The sequence below is a fragment of the Ambystoma mexicanum genome, chromosome 8 (genome assembly GCF_040938575.1).
Source record: "Ambystoma mexicanum isolate Mex_15411 chromosome 8, UKY_AmexF1_1, whole genome shotgun sequence".
In the NCBI taxonomy this organism is placed as follows: Eukaryota; Metazoa; Chordata; class Amphibia; order Caudata; family Ambystomatidae; genus Ambystoma; species Ambystoma mexicanum.
The window spans coordinates 1,128,882,213-1,128,897,888 of record NC_090929.1 but is presented as its reverse complement, the minus strand read 5'-3'; the positions used below and the strand labels follow the sequence as shown (position 1 = coordinate 1,128,897,888).

Sequence of the window (15,676 nt, the reverse complement as noted above, 5' to 3'; positions counted from 1 at the left end):
TTTCTTATCTTTGCCAAATGCATACACAGATTCTAAGTCTTTGAATTTCCCCATACTCTGGACTGTGCTCCCCAAGGGCGTTCCCACCACAAGCACGTTGAGACCATACAAATGGGAAAAGGCGCTATATGAATTAATGCTACTACCAAGGACGGAGAGGAAAAGGGGATCCTACAGAACAGTACCATACATTAAAGTAATTCTGATCAGAACCCCATGTGCCAGTACTGAATGCCATCACAGTAATCTTAAACCTCTAGGACACAGTATTAGATATAATAAACATGTGCCCAGTAAATGGGGAGTGCGAATGGGAGGACACTTGAGAGCACAAAGTTAGAGGCTACCAAAAGTCAGACTACATTTAGGCACATAGCATCTACTTGTTAGAAAAACAAGCATTGGCAATGTACACAGTTTGGACTTTTGTGTAGGCATCAGAAAGGCACTTTTCCAGGCGCACAGCCATAGTTATACTAACTGGCCATTGATGGTAGCAGGGGCAAAATGGCGAGTACCTGGACATCTAATAGCAGTGCCCGGGAAATGCCTAATGCTTATACACCAGCCCAACTGTTGGCTATTAGTTCTGAAGCTCCCCATAGGAATAAACTGCTTTGGTTATGGGGGAATAGGAAGGCAAAAGTATCAATGTTCTACCGCTTAGGTGCAGAGAACATGGCAACCAATTCCAACGGATGCCAGAAACGACCCATTGAAGAAGCTCCAGTGCAAGGCGTGAAATGCAGAAGGATACCTGCCAATAGAAACAAATGGCAAAACATAGTTAAATGGCACCTGCAAAACCAAATGCTCATGGACCCTGGGGTCCCCTGAGGGTAAGAAACTTGAATAAACCACCAAGCCCCAGAGTAATTGCTCACATTTGTGGTTTTCAAAGACTATGCAGGAGATGCAATAAAACCCGATGACTACAGTTCTTTTAGAGATGCTGTTTACAGGATCTGGTCACCCTGGGACTTGGATCCCGGAACAGTGATGGCCCGGATGGCCACAAAGAAGAATTAGACAGCCAGAATTGATAGCAACAGTGAAGATGGCTCCAGGAAGATGGAGTAAGCTGGCAAAGCAGATTCTGGTTGCTCAATGGGCAAAGAGGGTCAGATAACCATCAGAAAACTGTCCCAGAGCTGAAATAGTTGAGGCAACCATGGATGGCCCAAACAAACAAGAGTAGGGGTATTGGTGTCCCAATAACCGTCTGGGCAAAGGCCGACAACCAAGGTGCTAAAATGCCATGACAGTGGTTAAACAGTCCAAAGATGGTCCCAGCACAGATTACCCAGCCTTGACAATAACAGGGAACGAGAGAGGAGCAAGAGGACATCCCAGGAAGGACATCCAGCAACTGAGAATCTGAATCTAAGCTTAAGGTACAGACACAAGCCTAGAAACTATGGCCAGACCTGGTCTCACAATTGTAGCAGCAGCTTTTCAGTGTCAATACCTTCCAGCAGGTAAGTAAACTTGCTGAGTACACCCAAACTCTGGCAAAAATTGAGCATAACTGAGAAAATGGGGCTCCCCCAGTTAAACCTACACACTCATGGACTGGCCTCCACTAGCCTTCCAGTCACATACACCAGTGTTCCTAACAAATAATTTGCCAGTCAGCCAATAATGTTGGCCCAAAAAACCGCCAAACTTTCATGCCCGCCCCCAGAGGATGAGCAATGTCCTGCTTAAGGCTAGAGCCTGGACTAAGCCATGCAAAACCACATTGGCGCATGCGTGGGTGAGCTCAGAGAGCCCAGTTAAGCACAACAGCTATTATAGCCCTTCCTCATAGTTTCCCAAGACAGAAGACTGAGATATTACAAAACCAAAATGCCTGCGAGCAAGACTCAACTACTTTAGTACCCCAATGGCTGACAGTAAGATTAATTGAGCTACTAACATATATTGACTTACACCCCAGCTTAAGTCAAAAGTAAATTGCAGTTGTCACCAGCTTACCCCTAAAATCAATGTACAGTGATGGAATCAAATTGGACAAAATGGGGAGCCATAGCCTACCATGGGACCATATACTAAAAGGGTTACAGTGGCAGGGTGAGTTCAGTAGAAGTCCCCTTAACCACAAGTGGTCAGACCCTAAAAAAAGAAAGGGGCCGCTGGGAATGCAAAACTTGTAGGGGTCCTCCATACTAGATTCTTTCCCAAACAACGGATTAAGGAATTAACCACTTTCTTGCTATCATGGGGAATGCAGAGAGTCACTGCACACTAAATATTGAATGAATCCACGTGCACCATTTTCTAAAATGAAATGATAAAAGTTACCTAACACTTAAGGATAAGCCATTCTTACCCTATCGCTGAGATTGTACTTGTTGTCACCCAGTACTCCTGCGGGAAAGTGCAACAATAGTTGGATTAATGACTGTTGCAGTGACATTCATGAGGTAAAGAAATATATTTTTGCTCAGCAACCAAGTTAAACTTTTACCAATAATTTAAAAACATTCAAATAATATGGTGTCAGAAAACTGGCGTAACACAAGCAGCTTTCCGAAGGAATACCCCTAAATGTATTGTCTGGCTCGAACTGTGGATTTCAGAGGTATTTGCTGGGTGTGCATTCACAGGCTCAGCAAAAATTGTTTTAGAATTTATCTCTAGTGTGGGGCTTGGATAAAGCTTCCATGTTTGAAAGACTTAGTACAGACTTTTCCTTGAAACCTAAGGATATGTACTTCTAGGTTGTGTAACAATGACGACAGAACAGAGTGTATTTAACCAGGTTTTATGACAAGTAAGTTGTGTTAAGGAGGCAAAAAATAAACTGGCAAGAGGTTTTAACGAGAGGTTGCAGTGTTTATCAGAAGTTTATTATATGCGATCTACATTTTCTGCAATGCATTGTCATGTAAGGCGTTGAGGTTGTTTGGAGCGCTGAGAGGCCTATTCAAGAGCCCTTCTCTGGCTCGGAATGTGTCGGAAAAAAGTCCAGGAAGTGCCTTAGGGTAAGCCCTTCTATTTTCTCCTCCGCTTCAGGCCTGGTGAATCCTTCCCACGGGTTACTGGGAGGGTTCCTTGTGAATGTCGTTTTGTTGGCCACCAGGGTAGTACTGACGCCACTGAGGTTCCACCTTATGGGTCTAATGAATGCATTTGGGCAGAAGGATTCTCTGAATTTGTCACCAGAAAGCCTGTTGAGGTTGTGCTTCAGTGGACTAAGGCCAAAAAGGTGCTCATTCTAGGGACAGTGTTCCTGAGGGTCTTCGGCTGGTGACAGGGTTTCACCGAGAGGTTCCCTGTCAAGCTGAGAAACCGCTACAATGCAGCGACCATTTGACCTCCATTATTTCCCCTGGACACATATATCCAGTAGGAGTGTTGCATGGTGGACAGATCAAAGAGCACTCACCCGGCCCCTCTAGTTTCAACACAACCTCTTCATTCGAAACTTTAGCATCTACGCCTTATCAGCCATTGCTAACAGAAAAATATCCCCTGCTATCAGCCAGTCTTGGCACATTGTACAAGTAACAACAATATTATTAAAAGAAAAATTAAAAGAGATATAATGTACCTCTGCCACACTCCACTGTAAGGTGATGTGTGCAGCTTAAGTCCGGGAAAGAATCCCACAAAGGGAGACAGTCCCCCTGCACTGGTAGCCATAGGGACTGATCATTGCCCCAAAAATAAATTGGCAAAGGGAGTTAAGTGAAGCAAAAAGGTTTTACTTTCATTCGAAAGGCCGGTTAGGATCCCAACAATAGCAAAAGGTTGGGGGCGTGGAGGGATTTGTTTCCATGTCTATGAAGGGTACGGAGCAGAAAGAAAATCTTTCCTAACAGTTAGCATCTGGAAGGATGGTGGGGCTGGGACTGTCTAGTCCCAATCCACACTCTGGCATGGGGTATGTCTGTTGCTGGACAGATATGGGACAAGAGGCTGTACATGATTGGACAGCCTTTGCTAATTTGAATGGTGCAGGTCCTTACTATTGGTGGGCTGGGGGGAGCACCCAGGCTCAATTTAGCGCTAAAAGGAGTCAACATGCTGCTGTTCTTCAGATCGCTGTTTGGAAACAAGACCACCTACAAAGAGGTGTAGCCTGCTGGAGACCTGAGGACAACTGATGAAGGTATCCAACATTGCCTCCAGCCATGTCCTGGTGAAACAGTCTCTCTGGATTGATCTCCTGAAGACCTTAGTTGGTCCTTAGGCCCTAATGCTGGTTGAACCAACTGGTCCAGACCTCTGCATGCTGATGCTGCCCCCTGGAGCCTTTGGCAGTGTCCCTAAACCAACTTTGGGACTGGCAAGCCCTGCCTTGCTGTGCATTGAACCACTTCAGAGTTTTGGCTTAGAATTTTGCTCGTTCCAGCTGGTGACCTAGGAACAGTCCTACTGTGGCTACCGCTCTCACCCCAAAGAGGGACGCTCGTAGCGTGTGCCGATATCATTACGGTAAAGCCCGGCCCCCAAGCACGGAAGGGGAAGTCCTCCTCTTCACTGCCTAGTCGTCGAGGATATCGAGGGAGCAGCAGGGATGATTCCCCCCCTCCCCACTCTCTCCCCAAGGTAAGCAGTACGGAGGACGAGGTAGATCATCCCCTGCATTGGAAACTTAGTGCGGAGGAAGAGATACCTCGTCCGCTGCACTTAAGGGGGGTTAAGGTACACAGACCAAAGCATAGAGCCAGTTCAGAAAACTAACAGCATTTCTAGGGAGCTTCCAAAACACATTTAGTATAGGACACACCTATTCATTGGGAGTAAAATCACAAGTTACTTTTAGATTACAGTAAGTCAATGCTAGTAGACCCTGTCAGTCATGCAATGACACTCAGGAATCCCACCAATCCTGTTACCATGATACTTTTCTGAATAGTGGAACACAAATTCATGGAACAGTATATACATATAAATACATTCAGGATAACAGTTTTACCAGGTGAGTAAGACCTTTTGGTGTAATATACAATTACTTTTCAGATCAGTGGAACACAGACTAAGGTAAGCAATAACATTCTGTACTAATTTAGGATTGCACCAGGCAGACCAAGCTCAGCTACACCTAGAGAACACTTTTTAGGAATGGCACACAGATATTCTAGGCAGGTAAAACCTAACGTTCTAATATACTATTACAGTTGCGTTTCAGGTCAGTGGAGTACATACTTTGTTGAGCCATAACCCTCCAACTTATTTTAGGAAGGCACAAGGCAGACCCAGGTTAGCAAAACCCACAATACATTTATTAAGAATGGCACACTGCTGGTAAGGTAAGTAGGACCCAAGGCAGGCTTATTCTAAACAGACTATAGAGAAAGTTAGCGGAAGCAAGATCAAGTTGGTAAACATATACACTTACATTCTGAAAGAAATAGTTGGGTGAAGCCAACAGCATTACTTTTGGGAAGAGGCGCAATCAATTCACAGGTGAGTAAAATAACCTTGTATATACGTTTAAGAATGGCAAAATACATTTAAGGTAAGTAAGAACATTTGTAACTGCTCACTCTGAGGGACAGTTACCAACCAACTCATTCACAAGTAACAACACTTGTTCTAATTTTCAAGGCAAAATACTTTTCTTATCCAGTCATTCCCTAGTCTATTGCATAAGTTGTCTCAGAGGCAGAAGAGGGACCCTAGTGGTGTAGGTGCCAGCTGTTGGCAGAGTCAGATACGGTTCAGTTGCAAGGAAAGTCGGAGTTCCTGAGGGAGCCTCTTCATTTAGTTAGGATCCAGTGACTTCTGTGAAGACACCCTAGAAGAATTGCAGCAGTGGGCCTTGGTGAACCGGAGGAGAGGACTCCCAATCACAAGAAACACCCCAAAGATACACAGGAATCACAAGAGACTTAAGATAGGTAATACCCAAGCCAACACAGTACCTTAGCACAGAAGATGAGTTTGTAGCCTGGGAGACTTCAGGATCTGCAGCCAAACCCTGGTCGATGAATTCCTTGTCATGAAGACAGAAGACCGACTCTTGGAGGGATTTTGCAGCAGGGATCAACAGGGAATGCTGCAGGCAAGAGTTTCTTTGTAGCTGGATGTAGCTCTGTGGTGTTTTGTTGCCCTTTTCAGGAGCCAGGAGAAGACTGAATATCGCTAGTCAGATTCTCGTCATTTGTAAGGTCCAGCACTCTGGTGAGGTGACACTTTTTCAGACTCGATTCATGCCTCTGGAGGTCCAGCAGGATGCCACCAAAGTTTGAACTCGCTTTGAAGACGGTGCACCCCACACTGTCTCGAGGTCCCAGTTGATTGGCGTATTACAGCCCTGCAAGATTACAGCACTTTGTGGGATGGCTCAAAATGCAGGTCTTCTTGAGTCTAGTGGATCTCACCAGGCTATTGGGTCAGGTAGTCGTTTTCGGAGTCCCGGTCACTTGGAAGGAAGGGTAACAGCAGGCTCTGGTTACTCAGCAAGCTCCCCGGTCGCTTGAAATCGCTGCAACCCCTCCTGTGCACTAGCGATGCTGAATTAACAGTCTGCAAGTAAAAATTACTAAGAGTCATGAAGGTAAAACCACTGCCACCAGCCATTCAAGCTAATTTGTAATTGTAACAAAAATGTTACAGGTAAGTGGAAGAGGGGATACGTTGTATCACCCCAGCGCTCCACATAAGGTGAGATATGCTGGCTCACTATATAAAATGTAGAGGGGGATGTAGAGGGGCCCTCTTTACTACTTGGGAACTGTAGTTCACCCAAGTACATGAGAGAAATGAACAGGGGAGCCCATAGGGGCAACTCAGCCGAAGCCCAGAGGTTTTAGGAAACTATTAATTCAACCATATGCTATGGAGACACATAAAAAGATCACCCATAAAAAGAGTAAAGACTAGGTGTGAGAGGAAAAAGATTCCCCTTCAGCTAGGGACAAGGTAAAATAGTTACCTAGTCAAGGCAAAATGTTCTGGGGTTGACACAGGTCCAGAAGAATTATCGATGGGTTGACACAGTTCAGTAAGATTTATCATAGATATGAACATTTTACCTAACAGTTTTACAAGCGGTGGTATTGACCAACTTCGCTTCTTGCTAAATCGTATTCAAATGCTCCAGAACGCAGCAGTTCGAGCAATACTCTGTCCTCCGGCCCGTACTCATATGACCCCACTCCTGAAACGACTACATTGGCTTCAGTTTGAACAATGGATCCTGTTTAAATCTATGTGCCTGGTTCACCAAGCCTTCTATAAGGTGGGAGCAGAGTATCTACAGGAGAAATTCATTCATTATATCCCTGCTTGTCCCCTACGCTCACAGGCTGCCTTACTTCTCTTGGTTCCCCGTGTTAGAGTGTGAATTGGCGGTCGTGCCTTTTCTGTGGCAGCCGCTAAAGCCTGGAACCATCTGCCTTGGGCCCTTCATGCAACTTCCAACCATCTAGCCTTCAGGCGTGCCCTGAAGAGACTTCTTTTCTAATCTGGATTTGCTCACCTGCTCCTCCTAGCACCAAGATGCCTTGGGCGTATGTTGCGCTTTATAAAATCACATCACATAACATAACATTGACTTTGAAAGGATGGACAAAAGAAAACCTGTTAAAAGGGAGAACCTTTGTCAACCCGCCAGGTCACCTCACAATCGCAACAAATGCATCACTAACAGGGTGGTGTGAGAAATCAAAGGGTGTCTTACCTACTAGTCCACTGGGGATCTCTCTCCAAAGTGGCCAGGGCACGGCCATCGCCTTTGGATCCAGACCCTTGGGGTGGACCAGTGCGCGAGGATCACCTGGGTGAGGGGTCTTCGCGGATTGAGGGTGAGTCAGCCGATGTTGAGACACAGTATTCCCCCCTTTCTCGTACCCATGGCACATCCTATTTCATAGGATTCTCCGATGTCCCATCCCCCCCCCCTTTCTGCACAAATACTGGGCCAAGGAAGAGCGTGACAGAGTAAAGAGGCTAACCCTTTCTTATCGCATTGGGCATGTCCTGCTAATCGGGTAGGCAAAGTCAGGCACTTGACATTAATCACATACATCGGATACCAATTAGCTCTCCCCACACGGATAAAAGGCAGAACATATATATTTTTTTTTTTATTTGTTTTGGCTTAAGCCTTTACAAAAATAATACACAATTGTTAGCATAAAACACATAAAAATTACATTAAATTGCATTGTTTTCCCCCAACCCTGCCAATTTTCTATTTTTCAGCTAGATCAATGTTTTGAAGACTTTTGTCCTTTATTTTATTTTGTTAGATGATCAGTCCATTTTCTGTTATCACCTGGATTGCTGCAAACGTCAAAACTGCGTTGCTTCCTGAGGTAATTCTGTCCCAAAAGAGGTCTGAAATTATATCTTCTTCTCTCCACACCACAAAGTCTCTGAAAAGTCTTAGTCGTTGAGGCCATGTGCCTTCACATTCCATTGGAACATGCCTTAATGTTTGTTTGGCAGGGTTGATGCAGATTGAACATAGTTTTTTTGCCACGTCCCCTTAGTTGCGCTTTTCCAGAACAGCCCCACATTGGACAAGGTTCAGTCTCATTCTAAGAAAGTCTGAGCGCAGTTTCCTGTTTGGGGATTTTAGTAGATAGCAAGAGAGACACCCATGCTTCTTTTCTCCCTTCAAAAATGGATTTTGAGTTGGTTTATCTCTTACTCTCTCTACTGTTTCGATCCAATCCCATTGTTCTAGCCTTCTTTTCACTTTGAGTGGGTTTAGGATTAAAGTCTCTTTGTTTATATCTAAAGTCTTCAGTCTTTCCAGTGTTCTCGCCTCTAACAAGGTGAGGATAGTTGATTTCTTTTGCAGTGTTTCATGTCTGAGGTCTCCATACAGTGTCGAGTCCTTACTTATTGCTATTTCTCGAGACAATGTAATCAGCTTCCAGTCTGCCATACAGTTCAGCGATTTTAGACCTAGCTCAAATCTCAAGCTTTTTGAGGAGGCACAGTTTGGGAGACCCAGAGCTTTTTTCCATAGGCGGCCCTCAAAATTGTCCCAGTTTATGAACCAAAGATCGGGTTTGGCTTCTAAACCATACAGGATGACTGGGACCACTTTGGCAAGGTAGAACTTTACCAATGGGAGAATAGAAAATTTACAGAGTTTATAGTTTAATTTGATCATTTGTGATGTGAATTGTGTTACTTTAGCCATGATTTCACTTTCTGCTTTGTATATTGCTGGATGGGCATGGATGTTATATCCCAAGTATTTTATGGTTTCTACTGTTCTTATCCGTTCTCCTCCCATATTCCAGTTTGTGTTTTGTTTTTAGTAGCGGATGTTTGAAAATCGGGATATTTGATTTAGCCGGGTTTACTGTCAGTTTGTTTACTCCCACATACTCAGTTTGTCAAGTAAATGTTGTAGACCAATTGCTGTTCTGTCGAGGAGAACTATATCATCCGCGTACGCGAGCCAACATATTTTTCTCCCATTTAATATTGGACTTAACAAAGCAGATGGTTGCAAAAAAAGGCCCATATCTGCTAAGAACAGGTTGAAGAACAGAGGCGCTCCCAAGCACCCCTGTCTGACCCCCCTATTTACTTCAACCAGTCTTGAAAGGTGTCCCATTGCATCGAGCCTTACTCTCAGATTAGTTTCCCTATGTAATTCCACTAAGATGGACAATAGTGGTTCTGGCATTCCCCATTTCCGGAGTTTCTCCCAAAGTAAGACTCGTTCTATTTGGTCGAAAGCTTTGGACAAGTCTATCCAGGCTCCGTACAATGTTTTTCTTCCCCCTCTTTTTTGTTCACTTAAGATGCTTAAAATCAGGCCATTAAGAGATGTTGAATGGCCTTTGCGGAATCCTGTTTGAAAGCGTGATAAGATGTTGAAGTCTTCCACCCATTTTGAGATGTGATTTAGTAGAAGCTTCATAAAAATTTTGCTTTCAATGTCCAGCACTGCTATTGGTCTATAATTCATTGCTGCACGACGATCCCCATGTTTAAAGAAGGGTATTATAAGGGCCGTTTTCCAAGATGCTGGGAAAGTCCGTTTTTTTAGTATTTCATCAAAGAGAACAAATAAAATCTTTGACCACAGGATAGGTTCGCTTTTCAATGCCTGATAGGTCAAGCCATTTAGTCCCGAGGCTTTGGATGTTGAGGAATTAATTATGATTTCGTATATGTCCTCTTCATTGAAATTAAGTTGCCAACGGAGTTCTGGCTTGCTTCTAAATTCACGGTTGTTGTCGCTTTTATATGTCTCTGTCAAATATCTCACCCAACCATCTTCTGGCACTAAATTACATAGTGATTGAGTGTGATCCCCTTCGAATTGGTTCATTATTTCCCAGAAGTTTTTGCTGTTGCTTTCTCTAAGGGTAGTGAGTATATGCTCACCATCTGTCTGCATCCGAAGTGCTTTATGTGAGATTGACCATGATTTATAATTTACTTTTTGGTGTTTTATCGCGATTTGCATTTCTTCAAACGAATATCCTGCTTTTCGAATGTCTCTCAGAGCTTTTCTATGTTCTCTTTTTCTCCTTTGAGTAGGTTCATCAAAGGCATGTAGATGTTTCTGTTTTATTTCTCCCGCTAAATATTTGGGCGCCAGAGTCGCCCATAAAAAGTTGGTGAATCGGTCTGGGTTACATTGTATTTTCCAGATATGTTCAGGGATCCCTTTAAGTTTTCCATTTAGTTTGTCTCCCCCATCTTTGTATTTGACAACTCTTGAGTTTTCCTTTTTTTTCTTCTAACAACTGTAATTCTCTTTCAGTTTCTGTTGTAAAAATGTTTTCAAATGACACCTCCAATCTGCTGTGGTCACTGCCAGTTTCTTGTTTTATTATTAGAGTGGAAGGCAAAGCCTGCAAGGTTTTTGAAACAAAAATAAAATCCAATGCAGAGGATGAGTTCCCTCTTCGCCATGTTATATACGGTTCACCATCCTGTATGCCAGCTACCATGTGAAGATCCCATTGCTCCATGAAATCCCGCCACTTTTTTCCCCTGCTCACTTTTCCGTGAGCCCTTCGATCTGAATCTCCTTTCTGTGGATATGAACAGTTCGAGTTGAAGTCTCCTGCTACCACAATTTTACTGGTTGCTAAGGTTGTTTTTAATAGTTCAAAAAGTGATGCTAGATCTTCCAAAAAACAACTTAGTTTTGATGTCACTGGGTTCCAATAAATATTTACAAAGATCCAGGTTTTAGTGGTTTCTTGTAAGTTTACTTCAGCTCTACATGCCTGGATACCTTGGGGATTTTTCCATATTTCTATTACGTTTTTAAAGACTTGGTTTTTCAATGCTATCAATAAGCCTCCTGAAGGACGCCCTAATGGTTTTTGTGCAGCTAATAGACAGTTCACTGTATATCCTTCAATAGTTAAAGGATTTACCAGCCAGGTTTCTTGTAATAGGACTGCATCTCCCTGGTTGAATAGATATGTCCGTGTTTCTTTACCTCTGATGACACTAGAGCCTCTTGTGTTCCAACTAAAGATATTTATATTTTTCCTTCTAAAGTCGCTGCGTGCCCAATCCCAGCTTCTGTAATACTTCTGTCAGTATTTCTGGAAGGAGCATGAGAGTATTGTCTTTTGTCTTGGGATCTTTTTCTGCGTTTCTCTTCCCTGTAACAATCGCCTCATTTTGGGATGATCTACCTTTGTTTGGACATACAAGGTTGCGATGTTCACTCATGAAGATTTTTTTTCTTTCATTGCATGAGACCTCTAAACCATAGGATTCCATTTCAATTGAGTTTTGTAGGATAGCGTTTTTTGTTTTTTCAGACGTCAGTATAAATTCTACCAGAAATGGATCATTTGACATTGGAAATTTCACGCTCTCAATGTCCTCAGATTTAAAGGAATGAAGATTTTTAATTTTGTGTATTATGCCTAAAATCACTCCCCGATTCAAGGATTTATGGTGCCCATAGTTTGATCGCAGCCTCAGCCAAACCCTTTGAATAGTGTTTTCCCTTGGTATGCTTTGGATTGACTGATTGCATATTATAGAGGGGGTTTGGATGCCTGCAGTGATCTCCTCATGCTTTGTAGGGATGTCAAGTCTTACAAATTTCCCTTCTCCATTTTGAATTTTAATATCACTTGTTTTAGATATGTTTTTTTCCACCACGTTTGCTAAGACAATTGAATTGGAGAGAGTAAGGCTTGGGTCCTTGGTAGCCACCTGTTTCTTTAATAGGAAGATAGGGGCGATTTTCCTGCTCTCATGTTGACTTAGAGCGATGGCTTTCCCTTTGGATTTATTTTCTTCGAGCTGGAGTTTTTTTTTTAGAAAGATAGGGGCCCATTTTACTGTTTTTACTGTGGGCTCCTTTTGGAGTTGAGCGTTTAAGTTGTTTTTTGCTGGTAATTCTTCTGAATTTGGCTGCCCTTTCGGATCCTTATCAGCCTCTTTATTATTTTTTTTTTAGATTATCCTTTTGCTCTGTCTCCTCCTCTGTTTGCAGACCGATGCTTGCTTTTGTTACCAAAGCTATATCATCCAGTTTGTTCCCTTCCATTGTTTTGATCTTCTTAGGGGTGGCAGTCTTACACTTCTGGATTCCCTTTCCTGCGACGGATTTATTTCTTTTTGTGTGATTTTGAAATGTTTTAAAGTCGCCCGTAATACTCTCTTGTTCCTCACTGTACCCATTTGGCTGTATTTTGTGATGTATTTTTCCATTCTCTTTTTCAGTTTTGTTGCATTTCAGCCCTTTATCTTGTTTTCTTTTCCCTTTAAGGTGTATAGACTTGGATCTCTCTCTCTTTGCGAGACGATTCCATCTTTTTCTTCTACCTCTTGATGTTTGTTCCCCTTGTTCTTGCCATTCTTGTGATTCACCCGCTTGTATATTTTTCCGATGATCACAATCTGTTTCTTGTGTGTTATTTCCAATATCTGCATCTTCCTCCATTACGATAGCGAGTCTTAGAAATTCTTCCATTATCGAGTCTGACAGCGGTGTATCATCAAGTGAATACTCCCGATTTTTTTCTGGAGTTTTCTCTGCTTGGGCTGGAGACGGGTGTCCTTTCAAGGTTAAGAGAACCTCTTGTAACAATCTGTTGTTAAGGTTTCCAATTTCATTTTTTTCCTTCAATGATTGCTGGATAGAGGAAATATCAAGTCCTTGTTTTGCAATCTCGAGGTTTAGAGCCTGAATTGGAGTGCTCAGTTTTGTGTTAGACGTTTGCCAAGCCCACTAAGGTAGAATCACATAATGCGATTTCTTTTGTCATTTCTAACAATGTCCCGCTTTGCGATTGGACCTCTCCTTTTAACATCTCAAAGACTGTGACCAAAGGGCTAAGAACGAAGTTTAAGGCTTTCAATGTGTCTGTGTTTAACTTTGTTTTTGTCTTCTCATCATCTTTGAGATCTGCTTCACTTTGTTCCTGAAAGAATTGTGTAACATTTTTTGTTGCTTGTAGATTTTGTAACGATGGAGGGGTCACATTATCCTCCTCAAATTGAATAGGGGCTTCTTTTTCCAGATTTGTTAATGTGGGATGCATTTCTGTGCTAGAAGCCGATGTTTGGGATTGTCTTGGATCTTCCCAGAGGATGAGTGATTCTCCTTAGATGTCGCTATGGCTTTTGTGTCGTTTTCTCCCAAAATGACTTTCTATTTTGCTTTGTATCTTTTTTGTTGTAACGGTATATTCCAAACCCCGCTTCCAGTTGTTCACTATTGCAATGTTTGGGTTTTTCTCCGTGGAGCTTTTTACTGGAGTGGTATGAGATTCTTCAGCATGTATCAGTACTTGGATTTGCTGCGGGGTATTTGGATTTACATTCTCCTGCACATGTTGAGCAGTTGATGTATTTGCTTCCTGATTTTTACTTAAATATGATCCGTCCCCTGCTCCTTCCATTTCTTTTGTGCTACGAAGTTTCATTCAACTCTTTTTGGGTTACAAAACACTCTATAAAAATTGCAAAATAATGCGTAAATAGTAGTTTGAGACCTGGATGGAATGGAAGCTTTCTGTGTCAGAGATGCTTGCAACCTAGGATGTGTGTATCACGATAGTCTATCGATGAACCCCTTCCAAAGCCCAGAGAGGTAAGTATATCCCGAATCTTATTGGGCAAAACCAGGGCGATCAAAGGAAATAATATCCCGCAGTCTCGCGCGGTATCCAATCTCAAGTACAATACTATACAAGTATGATGAGGCCCCTTACCTCGGTTCCACTTGATTTGTTGTTAGATAGTACAGGCTCTGTTTGGTTTCCGATGTAGGTATGATGGGTGATCCTTTATGGGGCCATATGCGCCACCCGCGCCAAACAGCCGCAAAACAGTCAGCGCCCTTGACACTGTCGGGCTTAACGCCGCTCAGCTGGTTTGTGCTTCGTTTTGTCTGGTCAGAAGGTCACGTGATCAAACAGCTGATCTGGCCAAGCTCCGCCTCCTCCAGGAAACAAGCGTTTTCGGAACGAAGTCTTTTGCTGCTTCTAAATGCGTGTTTCACTAACAGGCACAACAGGCAGGAAAGATAAATGCTCTCCTCTCGGAGCGCTCCTCCTCTGAAATAAGAGCACATGCAGGCAGAACATATAGACACACTCTGAGCAAGGTGGAACACGAGCAAGAGCAGAACTTCTGGGGGTGAAGTCGAATCTACTGGAGCAGAGCAACGAACCGAGGGATGAGAGAAAGGGGTAAATAACCCCAGGAGTTTCCTGCAGGAGCTCACTGCCTTCAAAAGGCTGCGAAAGACATGTGGAGATGCCAAAGTGAATGAACTGTAAAAGCGAAGTGATCACAATTAACCCAGCGAAAAGACTTTCTGACTTATGACTGTGAACTACCCAGACCAAGAAGCACTGGGGCAAATAACACAAGAGTGTGAATGGAAGATAAAGTCGAAGTGGTCATGTGGACGTCTGTAGTAAAAGACATGCACATTCGAAAGTCATCAACTTCAGGAAGCGGTCCGAGCCTGACTGGGGGAGACCGAGAGTGTAATTAGTGGGAGCAAGGGAACCCCAAAAGGATGTGAAGTATGCTTGGGCAAGGGAACCCCTGCAAGTGTTTTGCTTTGAAAGGTCGGAGTCCAACTGAGTGAGACCAACGTGAACTTTTTGTTGAACATGGTTTTTTAGAAGCTGGCAAGTGAGACTTTAATGTGGAAGGCCAGGTTGGGCTCGATCCACGTTGTGAACTGCCTTTGTGTTAAGAACCTGAGCCAGAGTGGGTCATCCTGTCTACGGGGGACCGCTTTGCTCCGTGCTGTTTAACGTGGGGAGGAGAGCTGACTCGGCCACATTTATTCTTTATATTTGAACACTGATTTTTCTTTGCATACATATTCTCCTTTACACACTTATTGTACGAGAGTTAGGGCAGGCAGTAGGTTTTGTTAGTATAGGCCATTTTGATTTGATGCTCTGAACTAGGACTGTTTTATTTATTATTTGACGGTAGAGAATACTCCCACCCTAGCTACAGGGCAATGTAGGAGTTTTTCCAAACCTAGAAACTATAATAAAGGTTTTACAGATTATACCTTTTGTGTCAGTGTCATACTTGTGATACCATGCCTCCCTTACAGCGGGGAGCCTGTTTCCTACATCTCATGATACAAGGAACGTGGTCTCTCCCACTAGAAAAAAAGCACATAAATATTCTAAAACCTAGCAGTATATGGAGCATAACATACTTTCCAACAACAGCTGAAAGGGAAAAATGTGCTAATCCCAACAGACAGCACAACAGCCATGTTTTACAT

The 15,676-nt window shown here is 43.1% G+C and overlaps 1 protein-coding gene across 5 annotated transcripts in view; it reads left to right on the top strand.

Moving 5' to 3' along the window:
* The window catches only part of LOC138472811 (mitogen-activated protein kinase 8-like), a gene marked incomplete in the record, with an annotated part of 957,660 nt that overhangs the window by 834,238 nt on the left and 107,746 nt on the right, over nucleotides 1-15,676 (top strand).